This window comes from Scyliorhinus torazame, chromosome 1 (genome assembly GCF_047496885.1).
Source record: "Scyliorhinus torazame isolate Kashiwa2021f chromosome 1, sScyTor2.1, whole genome shotgun sequence".
In the NCBI taxonomy this organism is placed as follows: Eukaryota; Metazoa; Chordata; class Chondrichthyes; order Carcharhiniformes; family Scyliorhinidae; genus Scyliorhinus; species Scyliorhinus torazame.
The window spans coordinates 229393949-229421939 of NC_092707.1; the positions used below are offsets into that span (position 1 = coordinate 229393949).

The following is a 27991-nucleotide window of genomic DNA, read 5'->3' on the forward strand; positions in this document are numbered from 1 at the left end:
GGTGGGATATGGGGGAGGGGGGCTATGGGGGAGGGGGGATATGGGGGAGGGAGGGATATGGGGGAGGGGGGTATGGGGGGAGGGGGGATATGGGGATATGGGGGAGGGGGATATGGGGGATATGGGGAGGGGGATATGGGGAGGGGGGATATGGTGGAGGGGGGATATGGGGGAGGGGATATGGGGGAGGGGGGATATGGGGGAGGGGGGATATGGGGGAGGGGGGATATGGAGGATATGGGGGAGGGGGGATATGGGGAGGGGGGATATGGGGAGGAGGGGATATGGGGCAGGGGGATATGGGGGAAGGGGGGATATGGGGAGGGGGGTATATGGGGGCGGGGGGATATGGGGGATATGGGGGAGGGGGGATATGGGGGATATAGGGGAGGGGGATATGGGAGGCTCACCCTGCCTGCTCTGACGAGGACGTTCACCTTCTTGTGGCACTGGGTGCCTGTCCGTGGTGTCAGGGCCGCAGCGGTGACGGCCTCTGCCACTTCCCTCCACAGACGCCGGCTGTGGCGTGGGGCAACTCTGCGGCCGTGCCCGGGATGCAGGGCGTCCCTCCTCTGCTCCACCGCGTCCAGGAGCGCCTCCACATCCCGTGACTCGAACCTCGGGGCTGAGCGGCGGCCAGCCATCCAGTCGGGTGTTCCGGTCGGGTGTTCTGGTCGGGTGGGGGGGAGCAGCGCGGCCTTATGAGCCGTCATGCCGTGCGGCGCGTATGACGCTGCACGGCGTGACCCACGTGCGCAAGCGCGGATCCCGTTACATCGCTGCTAGCCCATTTCGGGCCGGAGACTTTCAACCCATTTTTCCGACGTGACGCAAGTCGGATTTGCGCCGTTTTTTGCGCCGATCGGCGGACTTTCTGCCGATAACGGAGAATTTTGCCCATGATCTGGAGGAAAATGTGGATGGTCTGATTAGTAAGTTTGCGGGTGACACGAAGATTGGCATAGTTGCTGATAGTGCCGAGGATTGTCAGAGGATACAACAGGAATAAGATGGATTGGAGACTTGGGCACAGAAATGGCAGACGGAGTTTAACCCAGACAAATGCGAGGTGATGCATTTTGAAGGATCAATTCTAGGTATAAATTATACTGTAAATGGCAGAATTCCTAGGAACAAAAAACATACAGAGGGATCTGAGCGTGCAGGTCCACAGTTCCCTGAAAGTGGAAACACAGGTGGCCAAGGTGATTAAGAAAGCATATGGCATGCTTATCTTCGTCAGCCGGGGCATTGAGTACAAGAGTTGGGGAATCATGTTGCTGCTATATAAAACCTTGGTTGGCCACATTTGGATCGCGGGCCAGGCCACCGTTGGGGCACCCCCCCGGGGCCAGATCGCCCCGCGCCCCCCCCAGGCCCCGGAGCCAGCCCGCGCCACCTTGAGTGCAGTTCTAGTCACCACATTGTCAGAAGGACGTGGAAGCTTTGGAGAGAGTGCAAAGAAGGTTGACCAGGATGTTGTCTGGTCTCAAGGGTGTTGGCTAAGAGGAGAGGTTTAATAAACTAGGATTGTTTTTACTGGAAAGACGGAGGCTGAGGGGAGACCTGATAGAGGTCTACAAAATTATGAGAGGCTGGGTGGATGGTCAGAGGCTTTTTCCAAGGGTTTTTGTATCTCTTTTGTATCTCTCCCCTCTCACCTTAAACATATGCCCTCTATTTCTAGATTCCTCTACCTTTGGGAAAAGGTGTGACTTTATCTATGCTCCTCATTATTTTATAGACCTCTATAAGATCACCCCTAAGCCTCCTATGCTCCAGGGAAAAAAGTCCGAGCCTATCCAGCCTCTCCTTATAACTCAAACCATCAAGTCCTGGTAGCACCCTCGTAAATCGTTTCTGCACTCTTTCTAGTTTAATAATATCCTTCCTATAATAGGGTGACCAGAACTGCACACAGTATTCCATGTGTAGTCTTACCAATGTCTTGTACAACTTCAACAAGACATCCCAACTCCTGTATTCAATGTTCTGACCAATGAAACCAAGCATGCCGAATGCCTTCTTCACCACCCTGTCCACCTGCAACCCCACCTTCAAGGAGCTATGAACCTGTACTCCTAGATCTCTTTGTTACGTGCCATCCATGGAATTCAGTTACCCTGCATCTATCTTAAGCACTTGACTGCATCCCTGTCACGATATTCAGGTAAACATCATGGTGCAAACATACATACATACTGATGGACAGATCAACGGACCAATCAATACACACACAACACCACAGCCAATCACAGGTAAGAACATACACACTATAAAACGGGGAACACGACACTTCCCGCTCATTCCAGCAGGAGACAGCTCAGGGCATAGAGCTCACAGCAAGCCACTCAGACATCCACCATGTGCTGAGTGCCACTCCAAGATAGTGTTAGGGAAAGGTCCACAGATTCAAGGGTAATGAATGAACCACAGTAACCAGTTTACCATTGTAAATATTGTTAGTAATAAAACTGAGTTGTACCATCTGCAACCGTGTTGGTTCGTCTGTGTAGCAGAGTACCCAACACGACAATCCCCAAGTGCCAGTTTGGTATTAACTGATGGCACCCTCGCCTCCAAGTCAGAAGGCTGTGGGTTCAATCCAGGGACTTGAGTACATCACCTCGGCTATGATACAGTGTAGTATTGAGGGAGTGCTGGAGATGTCAGTCAACTGAGATATTAAGGTGAGATCTGACATTTCTTTCAAAGGAGTGTATTGACTTTTCAAATACATGAATAGGATAGGAATAGAGGGATACAGACCCCGGAAGTGTAGAAGATTTTAGTTCAGACGGGCAGCATGGTCGGCAGGGGCTTGGAGGGCCGAAGGGCCTGTTCCTGTGCTGTACTTTTCTTTGTCCTTTGTTCTAAACATCTACCAATATCATTCACTCTGATCCTTGTGCAACTTGATGCCTCTTCCTGCTAGTCAGCGTCACCAAATGGATGCATCCACTGGGAGAACAGATGACAATGCAGTAATTTAGAATATTGTTTTTTCACCTTTTGCAGGAGCAAGAATCATCGAACACAAGGGAAGGAGAAGGTTATCCACATTTATCACAGATAAATAGCTGCAAAGGAGGAAGTGCTGGAGAATAGTGGTGTTTTGACATCCCTGACCACTAGGACTGAGTGGATTGGGACATCCTACACAACTGGTGACAGATTAAATGTCAGTAACCCATCAGCCAACAGTGAGTGAAACACAACTGTCTTCACAATGATCAATTGTAACATTTGTTTCCTGTCAATATTCATTTACGTCTTTCCCCTTCACCAAGGACTCCATGGAAACAGTAGCATTCAGCAAATATTCCAAATAACAAATTCTCAGAGGAGCTGAATCCTGCAGAATGTGCACTATTGCAAGATGTGTCTTTATGTCACCCTGGGCTAGTGCGTGGTCAATTCCAGCCCACGTGCTCCGGAATCACTACACAAGTGAATTAACCAACAATTCTGACAATAATTCCCAAAGTCTTTAGCCCTTGGCTGCCCAACAACCGCAGTCACCAGATTTGCAAGTTGAAACACAACAAGAACAAAGATAAAATATGCAGCAAACACAACTAGACAACAGGGTGGCACAGTGGTTAGCACTGCAGCCTCATAGCGCCAGGGACCCAGGTTCAATTCCGGCCTTGAGTGACTGTCTGCAGAGTCTGCACGTTCTCCCTGTGTGTGCGTGGGTTTCCTCCGGGTGCTCCGGTTTCCTCCCACAGTCAAAAGATGTGCAGGTTAGGTGGATTGGCCACGCTAAATTACCCCTTAGTATCCAACGGTTAGGTGGGGTTACTGGGTTATAGGGATAGGATGGGAGTGTGGGCCTAATTGGGTTGCTCTTTCAGAGGGTCAGTGCAGACCTGATAGGCTGAATGGCCTTCTTCTGCACTATCGGAATTCAATGGTGCTGTGGTTCTAACAAGCTAGCCCTTTAACTGTCCTATCCTCTACCCACACACACAAGGCAGACAAAGACAGAGGGGGGGGGGAGGGGTAAAAATAATAAGGGTGAAGGTTAAAAGATAGGGGGCTGCATTATCCGATTCTGGGGCTACGTCCCCTAGCCAGCGTGGGAACGGTGGCATTTAACACCAGAGAAAATGGCGCAAAACGCTCACCGTTTCCCTGTTTTGCTGGGGGCTAGCAGGACGGCAGTGTAGAGCACCCGGCTCTAGCTGCCGATATGCCCCAGAGAATTACTGGGTCCGTAGACGCAGCCGCCATGCTGAGTTTCTGACGGGTGAGACCACACATGTTCCACGCTGTCGGGAACTCGGCCGGTTGGGGGCAGAGCATCAGGGAGAGGGCCTCAGGCAGTGTCCTGAGGCCATCAATACATGTACGCCGCTTTTGAGGGCGTGGAGCATTGCGAAAGCAGCGCCGCCCCGATTTGGTCGGGAACTCGGATTCTCCTGCTGGTTGCCGAATGCGGTTTTGGTGTTGGCAACCGGAGATTCCAGCCCAGGTGTCCTGGTTTCAAATGGTGATTCCTTGGCACGCTCTCTGCGCAGCAAGCTCGCTGATTAAAGTCTCTGGTTTACAGCTGGGAATCGTCTTCTTTGCCGAGTCATTCATTCAGGTTAGAAAATTTAATACTAACTGGCAGCAAACGTTCTAGATAGATGCTTTATTTCTTAGTAAACTAGGCCTTCGGCCCGAGGTTCACATCCAGACCTATATCTATATCGTTCTTTAGAGACATTTTATTTCACATCAAACCTTACCTTCAGCTCATGGTTTGACTTCAAGCCTTTGCAGTCACAAAAGAATGACACACAGTCTTGCTGGAGAGAAAGTCGCTGCGCTCATCATGGTCTTATGGAGAGGATTAGTTAGAACTTTGAGGAGAGAGTCAGCATCAGCTTTCTGGAGAGGATTTGTCTGGAACTCTTACCTCCCTGTTGCCAAAATGAAACTGAAAGCTCCTCAGGTCTCTGAACCATCTCAGTGGGATAAGACCCAATCACCACCTGTTACCATGCAGAGCACAACCCTTTGGACCAATTCATTGGCTACCAGACAAATCAAACAAACTGAGTCATCACTGATGCCAGCCAGTCTAAAACAACACAGCCTTCTGTTTGAATTAAAGGTACAGACTGCCTTAAAGACACAGGTCCATTAAACATCCATTGGTCAAAAATGTAACGGCAAAAATATAAGAAAGCGGAATTAATGGAATGAACAGGGACACACAGGATGGACCCTTACAGTGTGCTCACTGTGCACCAGTGGAGATACTTGTGCTTCAGCAGTTCTGGTGAGACAGGTGGTTGGCTTTTTAGCTGATTGTTCACAGTTTATGATGAGCAAGAGACAACAGTGTTGGTGTGAACTGCTGTGGGAAGAGGTCACAGCCCTTTTCAATTCCACTCAGGTTCACATTGATGTTGTACCCTGGGGGCGCAAGTGAGGTTAATGGTCAAAGAACGACAGAAAATCTGCTGATGGTCTTTCCAAGCATACTGTCCACAATTGCAGAGAGACTGGAGAAGAGTGCCTTTGGCATCAATTGGTTGACATTGTAGGGCATGTGAGGATGTTTTCACCTATAACTGCAGTACCCATCTCTGTGGCGTATCAAACACAATGATCAAATTAGTCCATGCAGGCCTTGACCTTGCCTGTGAAGATTCTGAATGCCATCCTGTCTGGTACCTTAAATATGCTGATAGGTACTTTTGTGTAGATTGCACATTGCCTTGCTAAATTATTCTGTGACAAACTGACAGTGAAATGTGGCAGGGCCATGAGAGGGATGATGGTGAACGGACACATGGCTGTGTGAACCCCACTCAAAACATTTCCACTTCTCACCCTCTGCCTTTCCAATTCCCCATCCCTCTATTTTATCTCCTCATCCCTCCAAATTTGCACCCTTCTTCCTTGTCCATCCTCCTCTTCAACCCCTGAATCACCCCTCTCTCACTCCACCTCTGCTTACCCTCCTCCCCTCCACACTCCTCCTCCTCCTGCCATCATCACCATTCCCAATCCTCCTCCTGCCATCCTCCACATTCCCAATCCTCCTCCTGCCATCCTCCACATTCCCAATCCTCCTCCTGCCATCCTCCATATTCCCCATCCTCCTCCTGCCATCCTCCACATTCCCACCCTATTTCTCTTCCTCCTGTCACCTACCACCTCCTCCTCTCCTCCTACTCTGGCCATCCTCCACTTCCCTCCACTACTCCTCCGCCTCTTGCCATCCTCCACCTCTCCTCAGCCACTCCTCCTCTTATCATCCTCCACGTCACCTGTTCCACTTTCTGTCATCTAGCTCCCCTCCTTTACTCTTTCCTCTGCCATATTCCACTCCCCATCTCCATCCATCTTCTTCCTGCCACCCTCCATGCCTTCCCTCACCACTCCTCCCAGTTTTCACCACCCTTCCTTCACTCTTCTGGTCACCTCATTATAGAAAGGATGTGGAAGCATTGGAAAGGGTGCAAAGGAGATTTACCAGAATGCTGCCTGGGTCGGTCTTATGAGGAAAAGGTTGAGGGAGCTAGGGCTTTTCTCATTGGAGTGAAGGATGATGAGAGGTGACTTAATTGAGGTGTATAAGATGATGAGAGGGATAGATAGAGTGGACGTTCAGTGACTTTTTCCTTCGGTGGATGTAACTGTTACAAGGGAACATAACTATAAGGTCCATGATGGAAGATATAGGAGGGATGTCAGAGGTAGGTGCTTTACTCAGAGAGTGGTTGGGGCGTGGAACGCACTCCCAGCTATGGTAGTGGAGTCGGACACTTGAGAAACTTTCAAGCGGTTATTGGATAGGCATATGGAGTGCACTAGAATGATTGGGAGTAGGTTGATTTGATCTTACTTTCAGACTAGTTTTGCACAACATCGTGGGCCGAAGGGCCTGTACTGTGCTGTACAGTTCTATGTTCTTCAATCGTCTGTAGGTTTGGCTAAACGTCACTCATCATCTTCTGGGTTTTCCCATTTGATTGGGGTTTACACTATGCGGGTTGGTCACCTTCTCTGTCTTCTCCTCTCAGTCGCCCGTTTCTCTTCAAATCCTGGTGTATTTAAGTCTCCCGCCATTGCATCTTTCCATCTGGTTTTACTCGTCTCCCCCTTTCTGGCAGTCCTATCTTCATCACTAACCACATTTTCTCCTTCACTCTTCAACAGTCTTCTTGATATTGTCCAGGTTTCTGAACAGTCTAAAAAAGCCGGTCTCACAATTGTCTTGTGGGATCTTCCTTTCAGTCATAGTGATACTTTTCCATCATATTTCTTCTAATTACTCTGACCCTTGCTTGATCTACCTTCGTACTTCCATCTTCTGTCACCATTGACCTCGTGAAACAATTCATTTTCTCCAAGTCTCCACCCGTACACTTTCAATCTGATCCTCCCCCCTAGTCAAACTGACAGTCCATATTATGGACCTTTGATCCTCTGATCTTCCGTGTTTTCCTCCAGTTCTCCAGAAACTTAGTCAAGTTCTCATCCCTCTTCCCTCTCAATAATTTAAATTAATTAAAAAGCCCATTGGAGGGCAGCATGGTGGCGCAGTGGTTAGCACTGCTACCTCATGGCACCGAGGTCCCAGGTTCGATCCCGGACCTGGGTCACTGTCCGTGTGGAGTTTGCACAGTCTCCCCGTGTTTGCGTGGGTTTCACCCCCACAACCCAAAGATGTGCACGGTAGGTGAATTGGCCACATTAAATTGCCCCTTAATTGGAAAAAAAGGAATTAGGTACTCTAAATTTAAGAAAAAGCCCATTGGGGCAACTGAGGAAAGAAAATGTCAACACATCATTTTCCTAATAAGGAGATCAGAATTGAATGCTTTCCTATTATGTGTTCTGCTACTCAAGAAGAGTGTATAAATGTGTAATTGTCAGATAGAGTCAGTCAGTGATGGGAGAATAATAATCAAAGGATAACACTAATGTTATAACCAGCACGGGGCTAATAGGGTAGCAATAATTAGGCTCCCCGTAAACCTTGCTGAATACAAGCTCCCCCGTTAAGGAGGCTGGAACTCTAAACCCTGTTCAATTATCTCTTGTATTAAGTTGTTCTGTTTTGGTACCAATAGGAGAGACACAGCAGGAATCATTCATGGAATGTCAATAATAGTTTATTGTAACAAAACTTTATTTCATTCAACTACTCGATGTGGACTCCTTTGAGGTCTACAAAAACTAACCTTGAGCTCTCCCTCACTCCCTTGATACCCACTCGCCACCATTTACTCCCACCTGTTGCATGAGGCCTTTTCCTTGGATTGGGTAAAATTTGGAAAAGCAAGGACAATTCGCAGGTCCCTTCCCACTGTGATGTTCTCCATCAATGGACAGAACCAGTTTAGGAAGCATGTGAGATAGATAGGTTCTTGATTAATAAGGGGATCAGGGGTTATGGGGAGAAGGCAGGAGAATGGAGATGAGAAAAATATCAGCCATGATTGAACAGTGGAGAAGACTCGATGGACCTAGTGGCCTAATTCTGCTCCTATGTCTTATGTGACCACCACCATCATTAGGAATTCGCATCCAGCACCCATCTGACCAATTCTGCTGGAGGACCCAGTGGCCAGATACCCACATTCTACCCTACCTCTGACACAGAGACCCTATATAATCCCCCTTTTGGGCCCATGTGCATTTATTTTAATCAACTAACTTCTAGGCTGCTTTCCTGATAAAATAAACACTTTTTAAAGAGGCAATCACTTGTTCATTTCTAAGGTGTGAAGTCCAATTGTGAGTCTTATCATTCTTAGTGTAATAGGCTTTAATATATTGGGTCCCTTCTGGATTAAGGGATGCAGGAACTCCCTGCGATGATATTCATAAGGCAAGTTTGTACATAACGTTATGCAAGACCTCTGACCACTGGGTAGCAGTGTAAACCCATCACGTGACCTTGCGATCTGGGAGTTGGGAGTAGGTCATGCTGGAGGATAGATATATTTTATTTCTCTTAGTTATCTTATCACGCAGTTGTTCTACATTAGATTATTTAAACTAAATGTTCTGTAGTTCATCATTCACTTCGGCCAGTCTCCAGAACATGACATGGTACCAGGATTGATGATTTAACATGCACTCGAAGATTCTGCACGAAAAATATCAGAACCACTAAAGATAATTTTGCAGGATAAGAAAGGAAACGCATCTTTGCTACTAGCCTTGCAAGCTATTGGCATCTGATGCTCAACGCGCGGTAAAACTTCATGGGCACACTGGGCTAAATCGCTGGCTTTGAAAGCAGACCAAGGCAGGCCAGCAGCACGGTTCAATTCCCGTAACAGTCTCCCCGAACAGGCGCCGGAATGTGGTGACTAGGGGCTTTTCACAGTAACTTCATTGAAGCCTACTTGTGACAATAAGCGATTTTCATTTTCATTTTCATTCAAGTCTGGGATGGAAGGCATCAAGGCACCTCAACAGCTTCGGATTACCAGTAATATCGACGAGAATTGGAGGATTTTTAAGCAACAGTTTAAATTTTATGTTGCAGCCCTTGGTCTGCAGGCACAGCCTGACGAGAGATGTATGGCATTGCTGCTGACTGTAGCTGATCCTCAAGTAATTGAAATTTTCAACACTTTTGTCTTTGAAAACAAGGCTGATAGCAAAAACCTCGAAGAAGTGCTGAAACAATTTGATCGGCATTTCTCCCCTAGAAAAAAACTAAACCTCCGAGCGCTATTTATTCTTTACGCCCACTAGAGTTTCATTTCCTAGCTCCCTCACTGACTTGCGATTGAAGGTGCAATCGTGCATATTCCAGTCGTCAGTGATCCACGATCAGATAGTTTTCGGAATCTCCAATGATAAAGTGCGCGAGCGGCTTCTGTGGGAAACAGACCTGTGATTTGAACATGTGATTCAAATTTGTCACGCTAGTGAGCTTGCTGCAAAGCAGCTCAACACATTGAATCTCCATAATTTTGAAGCAAAGGCAGAAGAGGCTGCAGACGCCATTAGTGTGGTGACGCAGCTGAATAAGAAACATGCTCCCAGTGCGGGCGGCCATTTCGAGCGGCTGACTCGATCCTTCAGTTAATGTCCGTGATGTGGCAAACGGCATGTGCCACGGCAATGTCCTGCTTATGGAAAAACATGTGCCATTTGTAAAGGCAGGAATCATTTTGCAACCCAATGTTATACAAGGAAAAGACCTGAATATACAAAGAGTATGAGCGCTATTGATGAGGTGTACCTAGAGGACACATTCTTGCAGACGTGATCTCCAGCGAAGACAAGGAAACTCTCAAGTCATACCAAATAATAATGTATTTGTACCAATCTGCAGCAATAGTGAATTGAAGGCAGATAATGCTGTACAGAACCTTAGTTAGGCCACACTTGGAGTATAGTGTTCAATTCTGGTCGCCACACTACCAGAAGGATGTGGAGGCTTTAGAGAGGGTGCAGAAGAGATTTACCAGAATGTTGCCTGGTATGGAGGGCATAAGCTATGAGGAGCGATTGAATAAACTCGGTTTGTTTTCACTGGAACGAAGGAGGTTGAGGGGCGACCTGACAGAGGTATACAAAATTATGAGGGGCATAGACAGAGTGGATAGTTAGAGGCTTTTCCCCAGGGTAGAGGGGTCAATTACTAGGGGGCATAGGTTTAAGGTGAGAGGGGCAAGGTTTAGAGTAGATGTACGAGGCAAGTTTTTTACGCAGAGGGTAGTGGGTACCTGGAACTCGCTACCGGAGGAGGTAGTGGAAGCAGGGACGATAGGGACATTTAAGGGGCATCTTGACAAATATATGAATAGGATGGGAATAGAAGGATACGGACCCAGGAAGTGTAGAAGATTGTAGTTTAGTCGGGCAGTATGGTCGGCACGGGCTTGGAGGGCCGAAGGGCCTGTTCCTGTGCTGTACATTTCTTTGTTCTTTGTTCTTTGTTATAATCATAAAAGATAAATGGACAGCTCCATTAAAAATAAATGGCACAGTGTTAACAGTCAAGTTCGACACTGGTGTGAGAGCCAACCTCATCGACCTGTCTGATATAAAAAAGCTGTGCATTCTACCAAAAATAGTTACCAGAACGGTAATTATTAAGAGATTATATGGGTGACATGGAAGTACAGTCGCTAGCATTGTTGCTTCACAGCGCCAGGGTCCCGGGTTCGATTCCCGCTTGGGCCCTGTCTGTGCGCAATCTGCACGTTCTCCCTTTGTCTGCGTGAGTTTCCTCCGGGTGCTCCAGTTTCCTCCCACAAGTCCTCAAAGACGTGCTGTCAGGTGAATTGGACATTCTGAATTCTCTGAGTGTGGTGACTAGGGTATTTTCACAGTAGCTTCAATGTGGTATTAATGTAAACCTACTTGTGACAATAATAAAGATTATTTATTTATTTAATGGTAACAAAATCTCATTGCTAGGTGCAAGTGAGCTTGATGTCAATGTCAAAACCAAAAGGTACAAGTTGAAATTCGCGGCAGTGGACTGCGAGTCTTTAATTGGAGTTGAGGCGGGTGAGGAGCTACAGCTCGTCCGATGGGTCTCCAGTGCAGACAATGCGGCAACAGGCCCTCATCCCTCAGGACACTCCATACTGAATGATTTCCCTGAGGTTTTCCAAGGTTTTGTACGTTACCATCCACGTAGAAGATTCAATTAAAGCATGATGTAAAGCCCGTGATTCATGCGCCGAGATGTATGCTGGTGCCATTAAGGGATAAACTAAAGGTAAAGCAAGAGAGAATGACTGCCTTGGGTGTCATTAAGTGTATTGGAGTTCCTACAGACTGGGTTAATTCCATGGTACATGTAAGGAAGCGTAATGGGGACCTAACAATCTGCATTGATCCGAAGGATTTGTATCTCAATATTAAAAGACAACACTAACCTATACCAAAAAGGGAGGAGATAACTTGTGTAATGCAGGAGTAACGTATTTCAGCAAATTGGAAGCATCACAAGACTTCTGGCAATTGAAACTAGGCAAAGAACGCACAAAAATGTGCACATTCAACACACCCTTTGGGAGGTATTGCTTTTTACGAATGCCATTTGGCATTATCTCGGCTTCAGAGATATTTCATCGTGCCATGGAGCATATAATTGAAGAAATTCTGGGGGTCTGTGTGTGGGTGGATGACATTATTTGGGGATTGACTCGGGAAGAGCATGATAAACCACTTCTCAGGGTCCTATAAAGTACCAAGAAAAATGGTTTGAAGCTGAACGGGGTGAAATGTCAAGTCGGGGTGCATAGCATTACCTTCCTGGGAGACAAGCTGTTCGCACAAGAGGTTCAGCCCGGTCAAGACAAGATGAGACAATTCTGCAGATGCCACGCCCTACAGATAAAAAAGGCATTTTAAAAACGCTAGGCATGATAAAATTTGTGGGCAAGTTCATCCCCAATTTGGCAGCCAAAACAGCACATCTGAGGGAGACCATAAAGAAAGATGTAACATCCCAGTGGTCCAGCTAGCACGAACAAGAGTGCCAGGCACTGGGGTTTTCGCTTACCACGGCGCCTGTGCTCATGTTTTTTGACCCAGTCAAAAATACAAAAATCTCAACTGATGCTTCCCAGGATGGTTTAGGGGCGGTCCTGCTCCAGCAGAATCTGGAAGGAGATTGGCTGCCAGTGGCGTATGTGTCAAGGGAGATATCTGGCACTGAACGACGATAAGCACAAATTGAAAAAGACTGTCTTGGGCTGACGGAGTTCCATGATTTTGTGCATGGGTTTCCAACCTTCATTGTGGACACTGACCACAGGCCATTGGTCGCCAACATAAAAAATAAATCTTAGTGAGATGCCACCGCGACTGCAATGAATGTTCACGAAGTTGCAGCGGTATGATTTTGAGTTGGTGTACACGCCGGGTAAACATCTTATCGTGGCTGACACACTTTCCAGAGCTACCAGCAATGAGGAACCACTCCAGCTGGATGAGGACGTACAGGTCCACGTAAACAAGGTGACAGAGTCTCTGCCAGTCTCTAACAAGGACACTGCAGAAAGTGAGAAAACATCTCCATGAAGGATGGCCCAAAGGAACCTGTTCAAGTTTCTACAATATTCGAACAGAATTAAGTGACGTGAATGGATTTTTCTGCGGAATCAGCGGATTGTGATTCCACACACACTGTGGTCAATTATCTTCATTTAGTTGCATGATGGGCACTTAGGGATGAAAAAGTGCAAGAGGAGAGCCAGAGAGGCAGTCTATTGACCTGGGATCAACCGGAACATTGAGTTGATGGTGGAGAACTGTGAAACATACCAAAGATTTCAGCACAGGCAGAGCATGGATCCTAAGCAGATGGGCGAGACAGTCACAACTCTGTGGCAGAAGGTTGGCATGGCATCTTTTCCATTTAATATGGGCGGTCACCCTGACGGTTCCCCATGGTCCGCACCATGGTGTTGACACAGTCGACGATGCTTCTCAGTGATTGGGCTATGCTCTGCAGTGACTTGGCAATGCCCACCTGTGACTGGGACAAGCTCCGCAGCGTCTTGGCCATTCCCATCTGAGAGCGGGACATGTCCCTCAGAACCTCATCAAGGTCAGTCTGTTACTGGGCCATGTCCCCCATTGAGTCGCACAGTCTACCGAAGCTCTCAGCCATGCCCGTCACTGACTGGACACCTCCACTCGTGATGCCGACGTCATGCACCAGGCTCTCCACTGCAGTCGCTACCCTAGCAGTGTTGGCATCGATGCCACGCATTGCCAGCGACATCTCATGCGCCTGTAGCCTCTGGGACTCCTCCAATCGACTATGGACCTGCTGGAGTGTCGCTGGCATCTCCCTCTAAATGTCCTGGCTGCTCCCTATCATCTCCATCAGCTCTGGGTAACCCTGTTCCAGAGACTCAGCATCAGGCTGGGACACAGCTGGGTCTTGGGATCCAGCAGACCTCTGACTGCTGTCTCGCCTGGGAGTTCCTGCCTACACCTGATGTACATCAGCGACCGTGTGGCGCTCACCAGATTGTGCCCCAGAAGCCTGACCACTAGCATGTCCCACCGAGATGCGTGTATCTGAGCTGGTGGAGGGTGGAGATGACAGCTGTGAAACATCGATTGTGGCGACCTCGGAGCTCTCCTCCGCGGTGTTCTCCTGGGAGGCAGGGGTGGGGCCACACTGGATGGGCCGGCACCATTGGCTGGAGGACCTGCGGGAGAATGAACACATGGTCAGTGGGATGGATGGGTAAATCAGTATAACAGTTCACATGTGACAGTCCATCCGGGTGGGACCTGGTGGATCCTCCCCCCTGCGGTGAGCGCCGACCTCAGCAGGGTTACCACTCTGTCCTCAGCCATCCCCTCCAGGGCCCGTTCCTCGAATGTCGTGAGGATTCTTATGTCCAGCACTCCTCCGCCGGCCTGGGCCATCTTCCGATGATTGTGCGAGCGCTTCCCCTGTGGAGACACAGAGAGGGCAACATTAGTCACACATGCGGTTCACAATGATGGGCTGGGGAGGGGGTTGTGAAGGGAGGGTTGGGGTGATGGAACGTTTGGGTTGGGGGGGGCAGATGGAGGGTTGGGGAGGGTGCTGGTCATGGTGGGAGAGGGATGGGTGCTGCCCGGTGTAGATAATTGACCTTTGTGAGACACTGGAGACCAGTCCTCCTGCTCATGCTGCCTGAGCTGACAACTGCTGCCACTTCATTCCAGGCGACACTGGCTACCCTGCGGCTCACCCTCCAAACCCTTGGGGGAACAGGACATCTCTCCTGGCCTGCACCACATCCAAAAGCCTCCCCAGTTCGGAACTCCAAACCTTGGGGCCAGTCTTCTTGATGCCATGGCTGTGAGCTGAGTGGCGTTGGCTGTGCAGGTTAAAGGGTTAATGATTACATCTCAGTGTAACACACCCACCAGAGGGCAACACTAGATTCCGATATAAATATGAGAACTCAAAGGATCTTGGGTCTCTTTGAACCAGGAGTGACTAGACAGCAGAATGTTAGAGAGATAGATCACAGCATAGTTAGCACATGTAGTTTAAATTAGTAAATACTTTATTCTGAATTACTTGATCACTGGGTATAGTTCTGTAAGAGTGTGCAAACTCAATATTAATCAATTTATTATTCATTAAGTCTGTTTTGCTTTAAATTGAAGATTGGTGGTTTCTTGAGAGTCACACCTTCAGTCCATTCTGGTTATATAAAGCAGAGTAATGATATATTACCAAAGAGTAATCTAACACAATTAATGTTGAATTGCGAGCGACCTCATTGGGCCGAGTACCAGGAAGCTCCCAGCAATTCCCACTCACCACCACACTTCAAAAATGCAGCCCAATCTCGGAGGAGCCAGACTGCTGGCGAGTTTAGCTCTCCACTGTCGAAAACATGGGCTGGATTCTCCGTGCTGGAGACTAAGTCCCCGCGACGGCATGAAAACGGTGGTGTTTTACGTCAGGAAAACCGGCGCAAAATGGCCACGGATTCCCTGCTCCGGAGGGGGCAGGCAGCCAGGCAGCGTAGAACACCCGGCTCTAACTGGCGATATGGCCCGGAGAATTGCCGGGTCCATGGCCGCGCATGCACACGGAGGCGGCCTGCAGCGGCCGTGCCATGCTTCATGGCGGATGCAGCCTGCTGACCTGGCCCGCAAAAATAGTCTCCTCTTCGGCTGGCTCGCGCGCCCTGGACCGCCCCACCACAGTGTCCCCAGCCCCGAATCAGCCCCATCCCCTGCCCGTGGATCGTCCCTCACCCGACTGTGGCGGTGCTGGTCTGTGTCCGCAGTCGGCATGCTAAGTTCCCGACGGGTGAGACCATGATCAGACCCACACTGTGGGGAACCAGGCTGGTCGGGGCAGGCCTCAGCCAATGTTCGGAGGCCGTGGATACACCGCGCGGCGTACCCCTAGAGTATGCCACTTTTCAGGGGGTGGAGCATCGCAAATGCGGCGCTGCCCCATATTTCGTCATCATCAGGGAGTCTCCGCCCTGTCGCCGACTACGATTTTGGCACAGGGATCGGAGAACCCAGCCCCATTTCTAAGTGTGGGCTAGACCGGGGAGAAACTCCCCAAGGCCCTAAAAAATGGGGCGGGGTTCTCCATTAGCCGACGCCCAAATCGGGAACGGCAATTGGACGGAGAATCGATTCTGATGCCAAAATGGTGGCAGGATACCAAATCGCAATCCCCCATCACCTTGACAGCGGTGTCATTACATTCCGGAACGCATGTACAGTAAATACTGTTTGCATATCATTAGCGGGCCCAACCCTGTATTCTCCGGGGCTTCTGCGGTGATATGCATCACTATAAATACACAAGGGGTTAATGTAGATGCACTCGGACTAAGTAAACACTAGAGGGAGCACCAGAGACATCATGACATGCAGCCATACAACTAATGAACACATAGAATAGGACACAACCAATGGGCAGTCAAGACACCCAGAGGTGAAACTGCCACAAGGGGCAACCCATATAAAAGGACAGGGCACACATGCTCTTTCTCTTTCCACTAGCGACACTCCCATAACAGCCTCCCCGAACAGGCGACGGAATGTGGCGACTAGGGGCTTTTCACAGTAACTTCATTTGAAGCCTACTTGTGACAATAAGCGATTTTCATTTCATTTCATTTCATTCAGAGAGAAGTACAGGGGCAGATCAGGAAGCATCACACCCACTGCATGGCTTAGAGCAGACTGGTTAGTTAGATTGAGTTGCTGTCGCAAGACCAGCAGGAGAGTCGAACTCAAGTAGGAGAATGGTTAACTGTTCAATAAATGTGTTAAACCTATCTCCAAGTCTGAACCTTCCTTTGTCAGAGCATACGTCAAGGAAGCAGCTTATGCTACATGAAGAAGCATAACATAACATGGTTCCAGGAGTGTCTGTTGAATCCATATAGTTGAATACATGAATAGGATGGGAATAGAGGGATACGGACCCAGGAAGTGTAGAAGATTTTAGTTTAGTCAGGCAGCATGGTCGGCACGGGCTTGGAGGGCCGAAGGGCCTGTTCCTGTGCTGTACTTTTCTTTGTTCTTTGTTGTTCTTTGTCAACATATCCGTGACTACCAGCAACAGCACCCAGGCAAGATGTTCGAGATTCCGGTTCCACAGCAGCTCAGGTACCACTGGTGTGCACTCAGGCAGAGATTTGAGATTTACCTGGTAGCGTCCGACCTAGCTGGCATGGCGGTTGCAGAGAAAATAAATCTTCTGCTCACCATTGCGGGTGCAAGTGCAGCAGAAATCTTCAAGACCTTCAAATACTCAAATGGCAAGACAAGAGAGACTTCCAGACAGTCCTGGACAAGTTTGAAGAATACTGCGAGGAAACCACAAGAGAGAATGGTAAAAGAGGCGCCAATACTTACCACGAGGCGAAGGTGGCCTGCAAATGCAGAAAACAGCAGTTTTGATTGGTAGCCATCTTGAGAAAGGAGACACATGCGCAGTTCCCCAGAAGACGAGAACCGGCAAAACAGTGTTTTGCGCATGCGCGAGAAGCCGCATATGCGCAATTTAGTCCTTGAAGTCTACGAGTCAGACATTGATTACTTCTTTGGACATCGTGAGGACAATGACAGCTCCGACACAAAAAGTGATGAAATAGTCCTTGAAGACTGCGACTCAGAGATGATTTCATCATTGGATGTGGTGACCTCAGTTCCAAATCCGAACCGCAACCATATGTGTTGTACAGTGAAGAATCCGACACAGACATGGACGAGTTCTTCGGATTTGAGGATTCTCAGCCCAGCACAGACGACATCCTAACCCAGAAGTACAGAATTCTGCAGCGGCCTGACGTCAAGAGTCAGTGAGCGGTACAAGCCCACAGAGAGCGGCCTGATGCCAAGAGTCAGAGAGCGGTACAAGCCCACAGAGAGCAGCCTGACACCAAATCATTGGTCCACGCACCACGAAGAGTCCCCGACTCCACACAGAGAGTAGTCCACGCACCACGAAGAGTCCCCGACTCCACACAGAGAGTAGTCCACGCACCACGAAGAGTCCCCGACTCCACACAGAAAGTGGTCCACGCACCACAAAGAGTCCCCGACTCCGCACAGAAAGCGATGACGGACTCCACAGCGAGACCACTGCACGTCTCCACACAGAGACCACAGAAAGACTCCACATTGAGACCACTGCATGACTCTGTTGAGAGCGCACAGATCGACTCCACAGCGAGACCACTGCATGACTTCACCCAGGGAACGATGCCAGTCTCCACAGAGAGAGCGATACAAGCCTCCATAGCGAGCTCGTTGACAGATTCCATGATGGAAGCAACGCAAGACACCAGAGCGCAGTCCTTGCATGAACAAGACCATGAAGGTCTGGCAACCTTATCTGAGCAACCAGCAGCAGATGATGCAAGTCTGCCACACTCAAGTGCACAGCAAGACGACTATGACAGTCTACCATGCTCACGTGAACAACAAAAAGACTGTGACAGTCTACCCAGCTCATCTAACCGACAAGAAGACACTGAAGGTCTACCCACTGTATGTGCGACAAGTGACAAAGGCTTCACAATTCCCATACAAGATGTGCGACATCTCAGCGAGACTGACAGATCTCAGCTAGTATGTACAGAGGCATTCGACAATCAAAGTGAGGCTACTAGTGACTCCAGTGACACCACATTAATTCAAACCTAATCTACTCGAGTCTCTACTCAAGAAACTGCATTCCTGAATGTTTTGACTCCGGACGTGGAGCATCAAGACACCTCAAATGATTCAAGTGAACCTGAAATGACTCCGGATGGAGAGTGTCAAGAAACCAAAGCTGATTCAGGTGAACCAGAAAGGGCTCCAGACAGGGAGCATCTACAAACCAAAGATGATTCAGGTGAACCGGACATGACTCCAGACGGGGAGCGCCGAGGAATCAGAGACGGCACGCTCAATGAAACAGCGGATGCCACAAAGGACACTGACACAAGTAACTTTGTGAAGGACTCGAATTCTCCACTCGGTGTGGTCATTGAGCGCAACAAACACAACAACAAAACCTATGAAAACAACAACAAAGACAACAGCAAGAAGCGTACCAAAGGCACCAACATCAACAACAAGCACGACAAAACCAACAACACTGGAACAACGACTGGTACGGCATGGTACAACTCTGCACATGCAGGACAATGTAACAGCACAGCTCCTAACACTGGCAAGAGTACAGCCATACCATGGCATGACAGCAAATCTCACCCATTCAAGTTTGCTCCACTACAAACAAGCAAATCAGCTTTCAAGGCAGATGTCATACTGCATCAATATCGCAATCACAAGAAACAGTCCAGGTCGCATCGCTACCAGAAGCATAGAAAAAAAAATCCTAATCAGACAACAAAGTGTTTTGACCATTTGCACACCTCCCGATGACTTCTTGGTTCCTTAAGCACAAGGACACTGACGGCATTCACATGGAAATGACAACATCGACGTCGACACTTCAATAACAAAACAAGAAAGCCACTCAACCATATTGATTCATAAACTTTGGACTCATACATATTATTTGGTATTTATAATCATCACTGTCATCATGATTTGTACATGTCATCACTTATCTACCTATTTTGTTCAATTTTCTTTAACGTAGTACAGAAAATATCTAACACAAAAAAAGAGGGGATGTGGTGATATGCATCACTGTAAATACACAAGGGGTTAATGTAGATACATTAGGACAAAGTAAACACTAGAGGGAGCACCAGAGACATCATGACATGCAGACATACAGCTAATGAACACATAGAATAGGACACGACCAATGGGCAGTCAAGACACAACAAGGGGGCAACCCATATAAAAGGACAGGGCACACATGCTCTTTCTCTTTCCACAGGCGACACTCAGAGACACAGGGGCAGATCAGAAGCATCACACCCACCGCATGGCTTAGAGCAGACTGGTTAGTTAGATTGAGTTACTGTAGCAAGATCAGCAGGAGAGTCAAACTCAAGTAGGAGAATTGTTAACTGTTCAATAAATGTGTTAAACCTATCTCCAAGTCTGAACCTTCCTTTGTCATAGTATACATCAAGGAAGCGGCTTATGCAACATGAAGAAGCATAACACAACAGCTTCCGTGATTCACCTCCTCCAATGGGCCGAGTTCCCGATGGTGCGGTTCACTTGTGCTTTCACAAATCGTCAAACCGGCGCCATGGCTGATGAAGGAGAGAGAGGTGGAAGGACACGGCTGTGGGCTGCCAGGCTGCCAGGCTGCCAGCGACTGTGGGCTGCCAGCCTGTACGCTGGCCGTGCTCGTTGCGGTGGGGGGGGTGGGGGGGGGGGGTCCTGTCAGATCCGGGGGAGGGGATGGGGGGGGGACGGGGGGAACAGGCCGAGTGGCCAGGGTGACCACCCATGAGGACGGCGTTCCGCCAGTACCGTGGCCTGCAAGGCAGCCATCTTGCTGCATACCCACTGACTACCCATTGGCCCCTGGTTCTGCAGAGTGATACCGAACGTAGGTGCGCCCCCAAGCTCGGTACCCCACCCCCGCCACATCACACCGGGCCGCCATCTGCTGGCGGCCCACCCAGGGCAACACACATAATAGCCCCTTCGGGGCCATGGTGCATACCGCTGGCAGGGGAAGTGCCAGCCAATGGTACCCCTTGCATCAGTGACGGGCACCAGAGCCAGAGGCTCCCACGTTGCAGGCCACCGATGGGACCAGGGATGCAAAGGTGGGGGGGGGTGCAGGACATGCGGGGACATAGCCCTCAGTGTCAACTGGGGTCATCATGTAGCCCGGTGGACCTGGTTAGGCATGGGGATATGCTGCATGCTAACATGTCGGCCTTTCACCCCCTGCAGACAATTGATATTGGAATTCAACCAGCAATGGTGGCCTTCCTCCTAGTCACCACAGCTCTGGGGGATGCCCGGCAGCTGTACGAGTTGGAGCTGCTCGAGGAGGAGGAAGCTGCAGCAACGGAGCGTGTAACAGAGGGACAGGTGGCAGCCACCCAGGATGGAGAGCCGGCTGCTGAACTGAGGAGGAGGTGGCTAGGAGGTGCCAGATGAGGCTTTGCACATGCTGGCACCGCCTGACATCAAGGACGTGCCGGACCAGGCATGCCGTTGAAGACTTCGGCAGAGACAGTGCGACGTATCTGCCAGATGATAGCTCACCTGGCATCACGGGCCTTCATGGTGCTGGTCACCCTTAATTTCTATGCCAGGGGCTCTTTCCAGGCACCGAATGGGAACCTGTCCTGGATCTCACAGACCTAGGTGCACAGGTGCACCCACGCAGTCATGGAGGCCCTGTATGCCCAAGCGGATCAATACATCCACCTCAATGTGGACCGAGCCCACCAGAATTCCCGGGGTTGGCCACCATTGATGGGATGCCCCGGGTCCACGAGGCGATAGACGGGATGCATGTCCCTCTACGAGCACCTCCAGGTAACAGGCCGCTCTACATAAACCAAAAGGGGTTCCATTCGATGAACGTGCAGCTGGTGTGTGACCATCAGCTATGCATCATACACGTCTGCGCCTGATACCCGGGTAGTGTGCACGATGCCTTCATCCTGGCGCACTCGGCAATCTCTGACATGTTTGGGACGCTCTCCTTGGCTGGGGGATTGGCTCCTGGGTGACAGGGTCTATCCACTGTGGTCGTGGCTGATGACACCTATCCTGAGACAACAGACCAACGCGGAGCCAAAAAAGCCCATACAGCAACCAGGAGCGTGATCGACTGGTGCTTCATCATCCTGAAGATGTGGTTCAAGTGCCTGGACCACTCTGGAGGGGTCCTCCAGTATGATGGCGAGAGGCTCGCCAGCATCATGGTGGCCTGCTGCATTCTGCACAACATAACACAGCAGAGGGGTGATGTGCTGGAGGAGGAGGAGTAACGCCAGGCCTCGTCCGACGAGGAGGATGAGGAGGAGGGGCATAATGGGCAGGACATGGAGCACAGGCAGGCATAGGAGGCTGCATGACGTGTGCGCCAGGACAACGCACACGGGACACTCTGACCGCCTCCAGGTTCACCAACAGGGGGTTGGGGGGTAGTGGTGGAGGGTGGGAATGGTCAGGGGCAAGGACACCACATCCCAACCCCACACTTCCTCACTCCCCCACACTCCCCCCTGGCCTGCAACCCCCTCCGTGATTCATACCTGTCACACTACGGGGTGGGGCCCAGGTTTGCCAGTAACAGCGGGTCTGGTCCATGGGATGGAGGATGATGACAACCCGCTCTGCGATGAGCTCTGGTGCTCTACATCGTTTGACAACCTCTGTCCCTGCCCACGGTAGCACTTTCCACCGTCCACCTGGGTGATCCCTGCATGCGAGCTGGCCATCGCATCACACAGTCCCATCGGATACCTCGGGTGGCGGTAGTGGGAATGGTCGGAGGGCTGGTGGGTGGGGAGCCCGGGCCAGCCACAGGGTCCACAGATTTCCCCCCTGCCCCACCCAACGTCTGCCCATCTCCCTCCTCCCACCCCCGCTCCCCTGGCCAGCGCAGTCCAGCCCACCCCTCACACCCATCAGACAGAGCACCGAGGAAGTTTGTAACGGTGGCATCAGGTGTTTAATGTGAATGAATATATACAGTTTTGTGCCCTAGCCCCTATAACTAAACTGTGCCCTGCACCCGTGCCAACTTAACTGGTGTCTAACTTTCTGGCCTCACGGCCCTAACGATCCAACAAGGTGAATCCCCAGATGGTACAGCAGAAGTGGAGGCGGCCTGCTGTGATTCTGGGGCGACCGGGCTTGGATGGGTCCGGCTGCTGCTCGTGTGTCCTGGGTGGCGTGGTGCAGCCCCGTTCTGCCCAATGCCCACCAGATGTGGCAGGGATGGGGATGGGGGGGTGGAGTCTGAGGTGCTGCGGTGTTCCGGCGTTTCCCCTGGGAGTCACCGGCATGGGCCCCAACACCGGCTCCTCCCTCGGGGTGTCCGATGGCCCCCGGGCTACTTCATGGGACGGGGTTGCGAGGGGAGCTATCCTCTGAGGCTCCCCCACCACCTGGCACAGCCAGTCCTGGAGGCCCTCTCTAGTCTCATCCAGGGTCTGCATGCCCGTGGCCATGTGCCACAGGGAGTGGACTATCTCTGTCTGGGACTGCACCCCCACCTCCTGGGTTTGTGTCACATCAGCCAGTGACTACGCCATCTCCCTCTGGGATTGGACCACCTCTCTCTCTGCATCCGTGCCACGTTGGCCTGCGCCTGGGAAAGGCCGCCGATGTTCCCAGCCATGGCATACCTTGACTGGGCCACGCTCAGGAGCGCCGCTGCGATTTCCAGGTGGCTCTGGGACATGATCGCCTGTGAGACGACAGCCCTGTCCTGGGCCTCGGCCAGCGCCTGCACAGAATGCCCCAGGCCTTGGACATGCTGACCCACAGCTGAAACCATCGCCCCCAATGCCTCCACTGCCGTCACCACCCATGTGGTGTTGGCCTGGGTGGCACACTTGGTCGGCACCACCTCCTGCTCCTACACGCGGTTGGATTCTTCCAACTGCACCTGCAGGTGCTGGATGCTCGCCGGCAACCCCTCATGTGGTCCCTGGCCCTACTACTGCATTTCCACTATGGATGGGACAGTTTGTTCCAGAAGGTCGAGTCTAGTCTGGATGGCAGCTAGTTCCTGGGGACGGCCCACCCTCCGACTGTCCGCCTCCTCGGGAGTTCCTACCTCCACCTACTGTACCGCGTCAACTGTGTCGTGCGCAGCAGATAGTGTCCCAGGAGCCTCTTCACTGAAGTGTCCACCTGAGGTGAGTGTCTCTGGGATGGTGCAGGGTGTTGGACACAACTGTGATGGAAAATCACTGTCATCCTCTGAACCAAGCTCCGGGGTCTACTGAATCTCGGGCGGAGGGGGGGCTCTGGATGCGGTACTTCCTGGGGTCCCATCTCCAGCACGTCCTGCAAGTCACAAGACAAGATGGATGATTAGACCGCTGGTCGGAGAGAGTAGGGGGAGGCGTGTGGGTGGTGGTGTTGGCATGAGGGTGGTGTGGGGTTGAGGGTGGTGTGGGGTTGAGGGTGATGTGAGGGTGAGGGCGATATGGCGGTGGTGTTGGGAGAGGATTGTCACACGTGCCACGGAGAACTGCAGCTAAGCGGGATCTCACTTCCTTGCCCGCAGCCAAGCTCGGTCTTGGCGAACTCATGTTTCTCCGGGACACCGACCACGTCCAGGGCCCTCTGCTCGGTCACGGTGAGTGGCCGCAGGTCCGCTGTCTCCCTCCGGTCTTCTCCCGCTCCCAGCAGTTGTGTGCAGCCTTCTCCTGGGGAGGGGGGGGGGCACCTGTCCATGGCTGCCAGTATGGGTGCGGGAATGTGGGGGTTCGGCTGCTCTCCTGGTGGGGGCGTGGGAGGGGTAGGGCTACGGGTGTGTGAGATGTAGGTTACTGCCAGGGGCACAGTGCTCCTACTCACCCTGGCTGCTCTGAGGAGGTCCTGCAGTTCTTTCTGGCACTGCTGGATGGTGTTGTCCACGGCACTCATGGCCTCGACTATCTGTGTCCAGGCCCGGCAAACGTGGGCAGCTAGCACCTCCTTGTTGGGTCAGGGTGCAGGTTAACCCCCGCCCCCCCACTCCACCATGTGCAAGAAAGTTTCCAGCTCAGCTTCGGTAAATTGTGGAGCTGCTCTCCTCGCTGCCATCTTGTTGGCTGGGATGGTGTGTGTGTGGAGTGTAGTGTGTATAATGCGGTTGCAGCTTGTCAGCCTCCTGAGTGTCAATCGTGAGACCGGTGAATCTATTGGAATCTATTGTGTTCCATGTGGCTCACCACGGTGCCAGCCCCTTGACAGTCAGATGTTCTGTCAGATGACAGAATCGGTCCAGATGTTGTCCCAGTTTTTCTGTCGTGAAAGTCCACGAATCCTGTGTTGGCGTCAACACTTAGGGCGGGATTCTCTGATTGCCGACGCCGAAATCTCATTCGGCAATTGGGCACCGTTGGGACGGCCTCAGGACATCACCTGAACGCTCTCCCCCATGCTCCACCCCTGATTGGGCAACTTCCCAACAGTGTGGATTACTTGTGGTCTGAGGTTTCGTCAAACATGCGTGGTGACTGCGGACTGTGTCCAGCGCCGCCACAGTCTGGGGGGAGCCATTCCGATGGCCGGGGGGGGCGCTTCGGCGGGGCTGGGGGACTGGTGGGGGGGCGGTCTGGGTTAGTGAGGGGTTTACAGGGGGGCACTATCTGGCAGGCCGGGTCCGCGCCCGGCCGACGCCATGTTGTACGGCGCGACTGCCTTGGTCACCGCCTTGCGCATGCGCTGCCATGGCCATTTCTGTCGGGAACGCCGGGGGTTTTACGTGGTGCGCCTGCTAGACCCCCACCGGGCGGAGCATCGGTCCGGGGGTGGCGCCGGCGTTTTCATCGTAAGACTAGACACTTCCTACGGACATAGGCTCAAAATCGGAGAATCCAGCCCTTAGTCTCAGAAGCGGAGAATCCACCCATGATCAAAGTGTGGGTTAACACTGGTATGGATCTCACTCAAAAATCTGGGTGGAAACACCATGCCAAACCCACCCAAAATGACACTTTGAAACAGATTCTGCCAGACCTGGTGAGTTTATCCAGCGTTTTCTGTTTTTGTTATTATTACTCCCTCATGGTTGTTCCATTTTCCAGCAATTTGTTGCTCCATCTCTCGCTGGTTGCTTGTGATCTCCACACCACATTCCCAGCTGTGTGACTGCACATTTCCTGTTCCAAAATACAACTCCTATGACCTCATTTAATGATATTCAGGCATATCATTGCTCCTCACAGCTGGGATTGTTTCTTTAACCAATATCGTGACATGACTTACATTTTTATTCCCTTCTCTGTTCTCATGAAAATCCTGTAATCCGGAATGTTGAGCATATGGAAACGCTGAGCTCAAATTCCTCCATCTGACCACAATTCCTGCACATTTGTTTGTCAAAGACATGTAAAACATATGAATTTATCACTCGATGCAATGTATGCATTCAATAGACCTCGATGTCCTGACATGCCTTTATTTATTGTAATACAAGCTAAAACTCTTAAATAATAAAAACATTCTGGAAATACCAGACATGCCAGGCAGTATTTTTCAGGTCGATCTCCTATCATCAGAGCAGAAGGAAGATGAAATTGTGAAGGTTTTATTATTTTTTAAAAATTAATATAAATTTAGAGTATCCAATTCATTTTTTCCAATTAAGGGGCAATTTAGCGTGGCCAATCCACCTACCCTGCACATTTTTGGGTTGTGGGGGCGAAACCCGCGCAAACACGGGGAGAATGTGCAAACTCCACACGGACAGTAACCCAGAGCCGGGATCGAACCCGGGACCTCGGCGCCGCAAAGCTGCGCCACTGTGCTGCCCGATGAAGGTTTTTAAAGATTAGAAGAGGAAGGGGGTCGGAGGAACAAAAGGGAAGTTTTGTGTTAGAGTGTGATGTGTTGGGTGCTCTGGATCCGTGGAACACATACAGGCCACCAACACTTAAAATAGAACAACACTATTTTATTAAGTTAGAAACTGTTGAACATACGTTCACTGTGGGTTAACACGATGTTAGATTAAACTAAAGACCTATGCCTGTCCTAACCAGTCTATGCACTCAGCATATGTTGAAGATCTGTGCTGTAAGCTGTAAGCTCTGTCCTTCTGAGAGGCTGCATCCCGAATGAGCGGGAACTCTGATGCCCTCTGTCTTTATAGTGAGTGTGCTCGAACTGGCTGCGGTGTTGTGTGTGTTGATTGGTCTTGCTGTGTGTCCATCAGTGTGTGTGTCTGCACCATGATATACTGGTGTATATTATGACATCCCCCCTTTTATAAAAAAATGTATGTGTGTGGCAATAAATAGTGTATGGTGAGAATGTTCCTAACTACGTGTGGGGTGCGAAGACATATTGACAGGACTATGTACATGAGAACTAAGCTATTTAGATGGGAAGGTGCCTGGTGCAGAGAAGCAGTATGCAACAAGAATAACGAGATCAACACTATATACAAACCAGGGAAACGATCAAACAAAGCAACGAAACAATTCAGAGATTCCATAAATTAGAAAAGTTCATAAATCTAGTCTCTGAGGTGGGCAACGAATTCTGGTTAAGACCATAAGACCATAAGACATAGGAGTGGAAGTAAGGCCATTCGGCCCATCGAGTCCACTCCACCATTCAATCATGGCTGATTTCAACTCCATTTACCTGCTCACTCTCCATAGCCCTTAATTCCTCGAGAAATCAAGAATTTATCAACTTCTGTCTTAAAGACACTCAACGTCCCGGCCTCCACCGCCCTCTGTGGCAATGAATTCCACATACCCACCACTCTCTGGCTGAAGAGATTTCTCCTCATCTCTGTTCTAAAGTGACTCCCTTTTATTCTAAGGCTGTGCCCCCGGGTCCTAGTCTCCCCTGCTAATGGAAACAACTTCCCTACATCCACCCTGTCTAAGCCATTCATTATCTTGTAAGTTTCTATTAGATCTCCCCTCAACCTCCTAAACTCCAATGAATATAATCCCAGGATCCTCAGACGGTCATCGTATGTTAGGCCTACCATTCCTGGGATCATCCGTGTGAATCTCCGTTGGACCCGCTCCAGTGCCAGTATGTCCTTCCTGAGGTGTGGGGCCCAAAATTGCTCACAGTATTCTAAATGGGGCCTAACTAATGCTTTATAAAGCTTCAGAAGTACATCCCTGCTTTTATATTCCAAGCCTCTTGAGATGAATGACAACATTGCATTTGCTTTCTTAATTACGGACTCAACCTGCAAGTTTACCTTTAGAGAATCCTGGACTAGGACTCTCAAGTCCCTTTGCACTTCAGCATTATGAATTTTGTCACCGTTTAGAAAATAGTCCATGCCTCTATTCTTTTTTTCAAAGTGCAAGACCTCGCACTTGCCCACGTTGAATTTCATCAGCCATTTCTTGGACCACTCTCCTAAAATGTCTAAATCTTTCTGAAGCCTCCCCACCTCCTCCATACTACCTTCCCCTCCACC

The 27991-nt window shown here is 50.3% G+C and overlaps 1 long non-coding RNA gene across 1 annotated transcript in view; it reads left to right on the forward strand.

Moving 5' to 3' along the window:
• LOC140430190 (uncharacterized) overlaps positions 1 to 27991 on the forward strand; it is a 49344-nt gene that overhangs the window by 15498 nt on the left and 5855 nt on the right. Inside the window, exon 2 of the long non-coding RNA XR_011949363.1 lies at positions 3019 to 3203. This is a non-coding gene — a long non-coding RNA (uncharacterized lncRNA). The remainder of the gene's footprint in view (positions 1 to 3018; positions 3204 to 27991) is intronic.